Source organism: Bubalus kerabau, chromosome 1 (genome assembly GCF_029407905.1).
Source record: "Bubalus kerabau isolate K-KA32 ecotype Philippines breed swamp buffalo chromosome 1, PCC_UOA_SB_1v2, whole genome shotgun sequence".
Lineage (NCBI taxonomy): Eukaryota > Metazoa > Chordata > Mammalia > Artiodactyla > Bovidae > Bubalus > Bubalus kerabau.
Genome location: NC_073624.1, coordinates 83,570,690 through 83,581,892, shown reverse-complemented (window position 1 = coordinate 83,581,892; position 11,203 = coordinate 83,570,690). Strand labels below are relative to the sequence as shown.

Sequence of the window (11,203 nt, the reverse complement as noted above, 5' to 3'; positions counted from 1 at the left end):
CTGTGATTAAGTAAGGGAAATGTTTCTCTGTGTTCTGTGAGGTGCTCTAGCATAGTAGTCAAACCCAAGGAGGCAATCCCTGGAACCTTAGATCTACAACCTGTTGGTCAGAATTCACAGCCTGGATTTGTGACTGGTGTCTGAAGTAGGGGACGGTAAGGGGCAGGCTTATAGGACTGAGAAGTTAAACTGTGGAATCTGATGCTGTGTCCAGGTAGATACTGTCAGAATTGAATTGAACTACAGGACTCCAATCTGGTGTCGGAGAATTGCTTGGTGAATTGTGACACTCTATCCCCTGATCACCCTCATTGCCCTATGTTACAATTGGTACTAGAACATTTTATTACTAAAATTTAACATTCATAGTCTCAGTCTTTGAATATACTTTTTGGCTGAGTTGTCAGTGTCTGGCCTTTTTCCATACTCATTTTCCTGAGTCATCAAAAGCCTTGGTTCAGCATTTCTTAAATGCTATTTTCTCTAGAATTTTCTTCTTAGTGACTGACAAAGGTGCACCTGCCACCTAACTAGAGCAATAACGATATCCATTTCAATTTCTGAGATGTTAAAATATGAAAAAAACTCAAGGCACAATACTTAGGCTCTGTTGGATATATTTAAGAGTGCAGTAACAACTGTATCTATAAATGTTAATTTTTTAACACTCTGAAAAGTAGATTTTTTGCAATCAAGAAAAGTTATAGAAAGTTAATGTTAAACTAAACAAAGAGATGAGGGGGTACTTAATTTTTCAATATTCTTTTAAAGGCTAAATAAGCAAAAAATAAAAGAAAAGAAAAATGAAAGAAATGTACTCCGACAGAGAAGTTGACCCATGAAGTGAGGGAAAACTGAAAACTGGGTTACATGGTTCAGTTCAGTTCAATTCAGTTGTTCAGTCGTGTCTGACTCTTTGTGACCCCATGAATCACAGCACGCCAGGCCTCCCTGGCCATCACCAACTCCCGGAGTTTACCCAAACTCATGTCCATAGAGTCGGTGATGCCATCCAGCCATCACATCCTCTGTCGTCCTCTTTTCCTCCTGCCCCCAACCCCTCCCAGCATCAGGGTCTTTTCCAATGAGTCAACCCTTCGCATGAGGTGGCCAAAGTATTGGAGTTTCAGCTTCAACATCAGTCCTTTCAATGAATACCCAGGACTGATGTCCTTTAGGATGGACTGGTTGGATCTCCTTGCAGTCCAAGGGACTCTCAAGAGTCTTCTCCAACACCACAGTTTAAAAGCATCCATTCTTCGGTGCTCAGCTTTCTTCACAGTCCAACTCTCACATCCATACATGACCACTGGAAAAACTATAGCCTTGACTAGAGGGACCTTTGTTGGCAAAGTAATGTCTCTGCTTTTGAATATGCTATCTAGGTTGGTCATAACTTTCCTTCCAAGGTGTAAGTGTCTTTTAATTTCATGGCTGCAATCACCATTTGCAGTGATTTTGGAGCCCCCCAAAATAAAGTTTGTTTAAATACTATTCACATATTTTGGCTGCTTTTTTGGCTGGTAAATTATCAGTTTTCAGGGGACATGAAAAAAAACTGAAATTCAGAAAGAGGAGGTTTATAAATTCAATCAAGGATATTCTTTCCTTCCTGCATTTCTATCAAATATCTCACCTGCTATGTGTTTTTGTCAACTTTCATTTGTGTTTCCCAGCTGTTCAGCTGGGCTTCCCTGGTAGCGCATCTAGTAAAGAATCCGCCTACAATGCAGGAGACCCCGGTTAGATTCCTGAGTCAGGAAGATCCCCTGGAGAAGGGATAAGCTACTCACTCCAGTATTCTTGGGCTTCCTTGGTAGCTCAGACTCTCCAGCATTCTTTTCAAGGCTCCTCTGTCCGTGAGGTCCCAAAGAGTCAGTCACGACAGAACTAAGCATGCACAGCACAGCTGTTCTGCCACCAGCTTGAACCACCCCATTTTCAAACATCTTCAACAATTATTCCAGGTTGATGATTCTAACTTTTCTTAAGATTCAGTCACCATTCAAGTCAGCAACCAGCTGGTAATTTAAAGTCTATTTGTAAAGTGGAAAATGTACCATCCTAGCTATAAATAATCCTTCACATTACCAATTCAATATTGCAAAGACTGTCAAGTATACATTTGAAGACATTTTCTGGTGATTTGACAGTCTGGGATTTTAATATCCTTAGGGTATAATCATCAGGGACTAATATAGATGAGAAGATGTACAAAGATCTTCATTAAAGGGAATTTAAATAAGTGAAACATTCCAGTTTAATACTGGGTGACTTTTAAGTAAAGTTAAATGTCTGAAAGCTTTGATTTTTAATACGATATTGTCTTTGAACTTTGAAGCAATCTTGTGTTGAGTTCTGGCTTTGACTGACTTAAAAATTCTTGAAGCTCAGAAAATAAAGCTATATTACTATTTTTTTAAATAGATGGTAATATAACAATTAATTTTTAAAGATGATGCACTCAGGCATATCACAAAAGCAAATCACTTTTTTTTTTCTGAGTTCAAATGGAGGAAGAATTTCTATTTAAAGAATCTATTCGCTTCTATCTCTAAAACCTGCAAAGAAAATAAGAGTTTCTTTTCTTTAGTAATGAAATCTTGTTTGGAAACCAGATTCTCAATATTTTAACATGACCATAAAGAAAGGAAAACTGTATTCTAATGCTATATATGAGCATAATTGGTTCATAAGTTGGTTTATAAGTCATATTATGCGATTATGATTGGGAGGGATAAAAATGTACCCATGACTGGGATTAGAACTAATGGAATGTATATGTGTATAGGGGCAGGTGACAAGCTTACTTTGTCTCTCTCCTTCCTGTGGTCCCAATCTGACCACCTGAACTTCTCAAAACTTGATGCTTCATAGAGGGGTTTTCTCTTGAATTCGACGGATTCACTCGTCTAGGTCCTAGATGGCCAAGGGTTTCCCCTCTTGTGCATAGTCTTTTTGTGTTCTGGATTTTGTGTATAAAGTTGGTGACCGAGATTGTCCCTTTGGTCTTCGCCTTGGACCCAAGGATTTGGCACGTTACTTTGAAAGTTAGTAAACTTACAGTAACCATAATCTTAAACATTACTCAGAAAGTACTGAGAGGTGCCCTAGAGAATCCTCTGAGCTCCAGACACAGTCCACCTTACCCACAAAGTGGAGCAGTAACTCAATTTCCCCTTGATAATAATGGTAATTTTCCAGGTTGATACTGTAGTTCCCCTCTTTGCCTATTGGTTCAGTAGGATGGAGAGGCCAGAGTGGCTCAGCAGTAGTAATAACTTTGAGTTCACTGGGAGCATCATGGTAGTCCCTGTTGGAAGTATTTCTTTGGGGGAACTGAGACTTTTTGAAACCAACACAGTTGAAAGTAGTAGGGATGGGAAGTAAACATTATTTTGCTGATGAACCTGCAATGTGGAGAGGCATCTGTGGGTAAGGCTCATCCCTGCTCCACGTGACTTCATCATATGTCTGTCAGTTGAGAATGCTGGTTGGCTGGGGAGATTGAAACAGCTAAGGCTGTGCTGGAACATGGCTTTTTCATGTGGCTACTCAGGTTCCTCATATCATGGTGGCGGGTTCTTAGAGGGAGCATTGCAGGATGAGAAACATCAGGTGAAAGTTGTATTCTTTATACTTAGTTCAGTTCAGTTCAGTCGCTCAGTCATGTCTGACTCTTTGTGACCCCATGAATTGCAGAATGCCAGGCCTCCCTGTCCATCACCAACTCCTGGAGTTCACTTAGACTCACGTCCATCGAGTCAGTGATGCCATCCAGCCATCTCATCCTCTGTTGTCCCCTTCTCCTCCTGCCCCCAATCCCTCCCAGCATCAGTCTTTTCCAATGAGCCAACTCTTCGCATGAGGTGGCCAAAGTATTGGAGTTTCAGCTTCAACATCAGTCCTTCCAAAGAACACCCAGGACTGATCTCCTTTAGAATGGACTGGTTGGACCTCCTTGCAGTCCAAGAGACTCTCAAGAATCTTCTCCAACACCACAGTTCAAAAGCATCCATTCTTCAGCGCGCAGCTTTCTTCACAGTCCAACTCTCACATCCATACATGACTACTGGAAAAGCCATAGCCTTGACTAGATGGACCTTTGTTGGCAAAGTAATGTCTCTGCTTTTGAATATGCTGTCTAGGTTGGTCATAACTTTCCTACTACTTAGATACAAAAGTCACAAAGCATAGCTTCTTTGTATTTTATTGGTCAAAGTGGTCACATGTTCTAATCCAGAGTCATAGTGTTAAAAAACAGAATTCAGCTGAGTCAATTTGAAGATCTAATTGGCTTTACTGAATGATTCATGAATTGAGCAGCCTCCCATCTAGTAAATATAAGGGCTCTCTGAAGGATTATACAAAATGGAAAGTTTTATTCTTATGCCTGAATAGTATTTCTGAGCAAAGATTTTTCAGTTCTTTTGAAGAAGGGTGTTTCTCTTCTCCCTACTCAATGTTATTTTTTTATTTCTAGGATCTTTTCATGTATCCCATGATTTTTTTTTCTTTTTTCCTTTAAACTTATCTAAAATTGAGGTATAACTAATGTACAAATACTATATGTTTTAGGTGGACAGCATAGTGGTTCATGGTGTTTAAAAGTTATACTCCAACTAATAGTTATTATGCTCATTATTTGACTCATTCTTTTAGTTGCAGGAGGGATCTGTACTTACCCAGTATTGCTTTATACTTTGTAAAGTTATATAAAAGTTAAATTGTGTTATTAATTATATCAGAGAGGTCCAATACCCATTCTGTCTCTGACCTAGGTGCAGTGTGAGGGAAAAAAGAACAAGTTATGATGACTAGACAGCTATGGCAGAAGCTCCTGCCAAAAGCTGTGCTGCAGTTCTAGGAGCCTGGGGGACAGGTGGGAGCCAGAGCCAGAGTTCACCCATGGGCTACTGTCATGAACCAAAAAGTTGCAAACCCCTTTATCAATCCCTGTCCCCTAAATTGGAATGGTTTCTGTGTTGGGTGTGACCCTTTGCATGTAGAGCAAGCTGCAGGGGTAATCTACATTACTGAAGAAACTTAGTGTTACAGGCATACCAAAAAAAACAAAATCAACAAAGTGACTTAAATGAAATTGGACAAAAAAATGACTTCAAGCAGATTGGACTTTAAAAGATGAGGTCAGCAATTCTGGCTCTCAACGAGCGAGCACACTTTGTAAACCGCCACACAGTTGTTACGAAGTTGTTGCATATAAAGAGGAGAGCAATCCCACTCGTGGGCATATATATAGACAAAACTATAATTCAAAAAGTGAAGTAAGTCAGAAGGAGAAAAACAAATGCCATATGTTAACACATATATACAGAATCTGGAAAAATGGTACTGATGAACCTATTTGCAGGGCAGGAATAGAAACACAGACATAGAGAATGGCCATGTGCACACAGGAGGGGATAGGGGAATGAATTGAGAGAGTGGCATTGCCATATATACACTACCATGTGTAAAATAGATAGCTAGTGGGACGCTGCTATAAACACAGAGAGCTTGGTGTGGTGCTCTGTGATGACTTAGATGGGTGGGATGAGGAGTGGGGGTGGGAGAGACATCCAAGAGGGAGAGGATATATGTATACATATAGCTGATTCACTTCACTGTACAAGGGAAACTAACACAATATTGTAAAGCAATTATACTCCAATTAAAAGAATAAAAAAGTATATTTTCTAGGAAAAAAAGATACGTACACCTCTATACTCAAAGTTAAGACATGGAAACAATCTGTATGTCCGTCAACAGATGAATGGATAGAAAAGCTGTGTATACACTGCATGGAATGCTGCTGCTGCTGCTGCTAAGTCATTTCAGTCGTGTCCCACTCTGTGTGACCCCACAGACGGCAGCCCACCAGGCTCCCCCATCCCTGGGATTCTCCAGGCAAGAACACTGGAGTGGATTGCCATTTCCTTCTCCAATGCAGGAAAGTGAAAAGTGAAAGTGAAATCGCCCAGTCATGTCTGACTCTTGCGACTCCATGGACTGCAGCCCATCAGGCTCCTCCGTTCATGGGATTTTCCAGGCAAGAGTACTGGAGTGGGGTGCCATCGCCTTCTCTGAATGGAATGCTGCTGCTGCCGCCAAGTCACTTCAATCGTGTCAGACTCTGTGCGACCCCATAGACGGCAGCCCACCAGGTTCCCCTGTCCCTGGGATTCTCCAGGCAAGAACACTGGAGTGGGTTGCCATTTCCTTCTCCAATGTATGAAAGTGAAAAGTGAAAGTGAAGTCGCTCAGTCGTATCCGACTCTTAGCGACCCCATGGACTGCAGCCCACCAGGCTCCTTCGTCCATGGGATTTTCCAAGCAAGAGTACTGGAGTGGGGTGCCATTGCCTTCTCCGAATGGAATGCTACTCATCCATAAAAAATGAAATAGAAATGTTTGCAGCAACATGGATAGACCTCAGATCAGATCTGTCGCTCAGTCGTATCCCACTCTTTGCTACCCCATGAATCGCAGCACGCCCGGCCTCCCTGTCCATCATCAACTCCCGGAATTCACTCAGACTCACGTCCATCGAGTCAGTGATGCCATCCAGCCATCTCATCCTCTGTCGTCCCCTTCTCCTCTTGCCCCCAATCCCTCCCAGCATCAGAGTCTTTTCCAATGAGTCAACTCTTCACATGAGATGGCCAAAGTACTGGAGTTTTCAGCTTTAGCATCATTCCTTCCAAAGAAATCCCAGGGCTGATCTCCTTTAGAATGGACTGGTTGGATCTCCTTGCAGTCCAAGGGACTCTCAAGAGTCTTCTCCAACACCACAGTTCAAAAGCATCAATTCTTCAGTGCTCAGCTTTCTTCACAGTCCAACTCTCACATCCATACATGACCACAGGAAAAATCATAGCCTTGACTAGATGAACCTTTGTTGGCAAAGTAATGTCTAGGTTATCAAATAAGTTAGAAAGAGAAAGATACCATATGCTATCACTTATTTGTGGAATCTAAAATACAACACAAGTGAACATATCTGGCACACAGAAATAGACTTATAGACATAAAGGACAGATTGATGTTTACTAAGGGTGAGAGGGTGGGAGAGGGGTGGATTGGGAGTTTGGGATTAGCAGATGAAAACTATTACATATAGAATGAATAAATGACAGTGTCCTACTGTAAAGCATAGGGAGCTATACTCAATATCTTAAATAAGCCATAATGGAAAAGAATACAATAAAGAATGTGAAAATATATATATACCTGAATAACTTTGCAGAACAGCAGAAATTAGCACAACATTGTAAATCAATTATACTTCAATAAAAATAAGAGTATAGCAAAACCCTCTATATACTGGAGTATCAGGAGCACCACCCTCAATTGTGGGTGCAATAGACAAATACATAGGAATAGACTGGAGAGAGATAAATATTTATGTTTAAAAAAATTAGCCAGTAATATTTTTAGCTAATTCTACTCCTACTTATTACTCAAAGTTTAACATAAAAGTGTGAAAATTTTTACAAAGCTTAAAAATCATTATATACAGTTTATTCAGGCAATAATCCCCTCAGAATTGGTTATTACTACTATTAATGACTTGCTAGTTAGAGTGTTAATGGCCCATAGCAAAAAACTGCTGGTAGTGACTGATTTCAAAGGGATTATTGCTTAATTAATGGCACTCCACCTATCTTTAGTCATTTTTGTAAGTATCATTTTTATTGCCTATTTCAAGACTCTCAACTTGAGTTTATTACATTTGGAAGAATGTCACGAAGGCAGACAAAATAGATAATAATTTTCTGATTCTGGTTAGCTTTGGAATGTGTGGACATTTCACCAAATTATTTCAGTATTTCTTTATTGCCAGCTAATAAAATGTTTCGGATGCCCTGGTGGCTCAGACGGAAATGTCACCTATAATTTTGAGTGGATTACAGGAGTATAACTTTAAAAAAAAAAAAACTTACATACTTTGGAATAAAAAAAAATCTAAATTTTTCAAAACTAGTGGACACATTTTTGCACATCTCCAATTTGGATTGGTGATAAATGGAAAATACAAAGCTGAGATAAAATGAGATAATTTTTTTGAGTACCTTCTTTGTCTATGCTCAGAATACTGCACTGGATGTCATGTGATCTGGACGTTGGTTTCAGCTCTGCTTCAGAGTACTCAGTTTTGATTTTTACTTTTATGATTTATACAATTAGAATATTGGATGAGATTGCCTCTTAGTTCTTTATAGCTATTCAATTCTACTATTGTAAATCACAGTTATAAAAGGGAATGAATCGGAATGTTTGCATCAGAGCTATAGAAAATCCTTTTCTAATAAACTCCATAGGATATCCTCATTATTTCTAATGCTAACCATGGTTCTTTTGAACATTTCTTGACATGTTCAAAGAAAGGGCTTTGAACCCAAGGACTCCCTTTGGGGTTTAGAAAATAAAAATATTTTGTTGTGACAGAGCTAAATTTTTTGAACTTTGACCCAGCTTGATATTTGGAAGATATGCACAACTCTGTGAATTGATAGTTTCCAAATAACCAATGCATGTTACAAAACTATGCCTGGATAAAGAATTCTTTCAAAGTGCAAGTCAGACCAGGGGGTATAAATGTAACAGAGTACAAATAGTTTATTGATCTGGTTTCAGATTTCACTTTGCAACTAATTACTAAGAAAACACCACTTGTTGAGTTTAGTACAGTGTCAAAGAAGAATATCATAATTATTTGAAAAAACTCCTAAAATAATCCTTCTTTTCCAGCTACATATGGGTAAGCCTGGATTTTCTTCATATACTTCAGTTAAAATGACATTGTAACAGATTGAAAGCAGAAACAGACATAAAAATCCAGCTGTGTTATATTGGCCAGACATTAAAATGATTTATAAAAATTGTAAAATAGTGCTACTTTTGTCCCAAAAGTTTTTGTTTGAGAAAACATAGTGATTATTTAGATAAAAATGTTTACATTTAATGGGCTTATTATTTTTAAATGAACTAATCAGTGAAAAAATTTAATTTCTCTTTTAATTTCTAACATAATAAATAATTATTAAAAAAAACTCTCTGAAATCCTCTATAATTTTTGCCTGTGTAAAAGGATCCTGAGACCAAAAATATTGAGAACTTCTGCTTTACGTCAATTAAATTTTTGAAGACTGACTTACCTGTGAACTTTGTACAAAAGTGTACTCTAGGCCCTGAAGACAATTTCCAAGGAAGTTTTCTGAAAATGTTCTAAAGTATGGCATATCAGTGAATGGTATATCAGTTGACTTCCCAAGATAAGAATTTGACTGAGTAAAACTAATTTGGATAGAGAATTCTATTCTGTTGAATAAAGAATTCCTCCTTATACTGTGCAGATTCTCATCTTTTGGGTTGCCGTTGGAAAGTAAGAAAAAGCAGCAGATGGAGAAGAAAAACAAACTGACTGACCTGAAAATGAATAAAACAGGTAACTAAGGGTGATGTGACCTTTTTACTTCCAGAAGCCTGTATGGTAAGTCCTGAGACCTGATTCTTGTGCTTCTGCAGTCTTGGATCACTCTGAATTCTTAACGCTGAATCTATATGAGGGGCAGAAGACCATTCTGATCTTCCATTTAGAAATGGAAGGAAAAGCTGCTCAGTCATGTCTGACTGTTTGCAACCCCATAGACTGTAGCCCACCAGGCTCCTCCATCCATGGTATTTTCCAGGCAAGAGTACTGGAGTGGGTTGCCATTTCCTTCTCCAGGGGATCTTCCCCACCCAGGAATCGAACCCGGGTCTCCTGCATCGTAGGCAGATGCTTTACCCTCTGAGCCACCAGGGAAGTCCATATTCCATTTAAAGAATGAATCACGGCAGCAACTGTGTGGAAGGATTTTCTGTATACATTAGCTTTCATCTCTTTCAGAGCAAAGTAGATATGAGTGCATTGGCAGAAGCAAGCCACACCACTCACTTATTGCATCTTCTTTTAAAAATACTGAATCATTGGTACACTTGTATTTATGACACTGACTCCAAATGGGGATCATACAGAAGGCAAACTCTGTGAAGAGCTTCACTACTTTGGTATTAAAATCAGTTTTCAATCCTTAAAAAAACTAAAAATAATTTTTACGATCCAGCAATCCCACTCCTAGGCATATATCCAAAGAAAACTCTAACTGAAAAAGATACATGTACCCCAGTGTTCATAGTGTAAGCTTAGATGTTTACCCAAGAATGAGGAAGAAGAATGAGGAGAAAGGTGGTCTTCTCCCCTCCTAATTCTTCTTTATATAAAAATGTAGCCTTCTCTGTTCTTGGGCTGTGCTTCCTTGCCTGCCCATTTTTATCTCTCACAAGCATCCTATACTAATAAATTCACTCTTTGCCTCACACTGAATTTATTCTGTGCTGAAACGAAGGAACCTGAGCTTTGGTAAGTCCTGACATCAGGTGAGCAGTTTTAATGATAAGTCAGTGGATTTGAGCCTCTCCTAAGTCAGGGCTTGTGGGTTAGAGTCCCAATCTGAGGTGCAGCTGGGTTTGAGTATGAGTTCAATAGCAGTAGCACTGTTTACAATAGCCAACACCTGGAAGCAACCTAAATGCCAACTGACAAAAGAATGGATAAAGAAAATATGGTACATATATACCATGGAATATTACTCAGTCATAAAAAAGAATGAAATAATGCCATTTGCAGCAATATGCAGCAATCTAAGGAGACAAAAGAACTATACACAGAAAATTTTAAGACACTAATGAAAGAAATCAAAGATGACATAAACAGATGGAGAGATATTCCATGTTCTTGGGTAGGAAGAATCAATATTGTGAAAATGACTATATTACCAAATGCAATCTACAGATTCAAAGTGATCCCTATCAAATTATCAAGTGCATTTTTCACAGAACTAGAACAAAAAATTTCACAATTCATATGGAAACACAAAAGGCCCTGAATACTTGAGAAAGAAGAATGGAGCTGGAGAAATCAACTTTCCTGACTTCAGATTATACTACAAAGCTACAGTCATCAAGACAGTATGGTACTGGCACAAAAATAGAAACATAGACAAATGGAACAAATAGAAAGCACAGAAATAAATCCATGCATCTATGGGTACCTTATTTTTGACAAAGGAGGCAAGACTATACAATGAGGCAAAGACAGCCTCTTCAATAAATGGTGTTGGGAAAACTGGACAGCTACGTGTAAAAGAATGAAATTTTA

At 38.9% G+C, this 11,203-nt stretch overlaps 1 non-coding gene across 1 annotated transcript; it reads right to left on the bottom strand.

Moving 5' to 3' along the window:
* Positions 1-9,736: 9,736 nt before the first annotated feature.
* TRNAR-ACG (transfer RNA arginine (anticodon ACG)) lies at positions 9,737-9,808 on the bottom strand. Its single transcript has one exon. It is a non-coding gene; the product is annotated as a tRNA-Arg (tRNA).
* Positions 9,809-11,203: the final 1,395 nt, after the last annotated feature.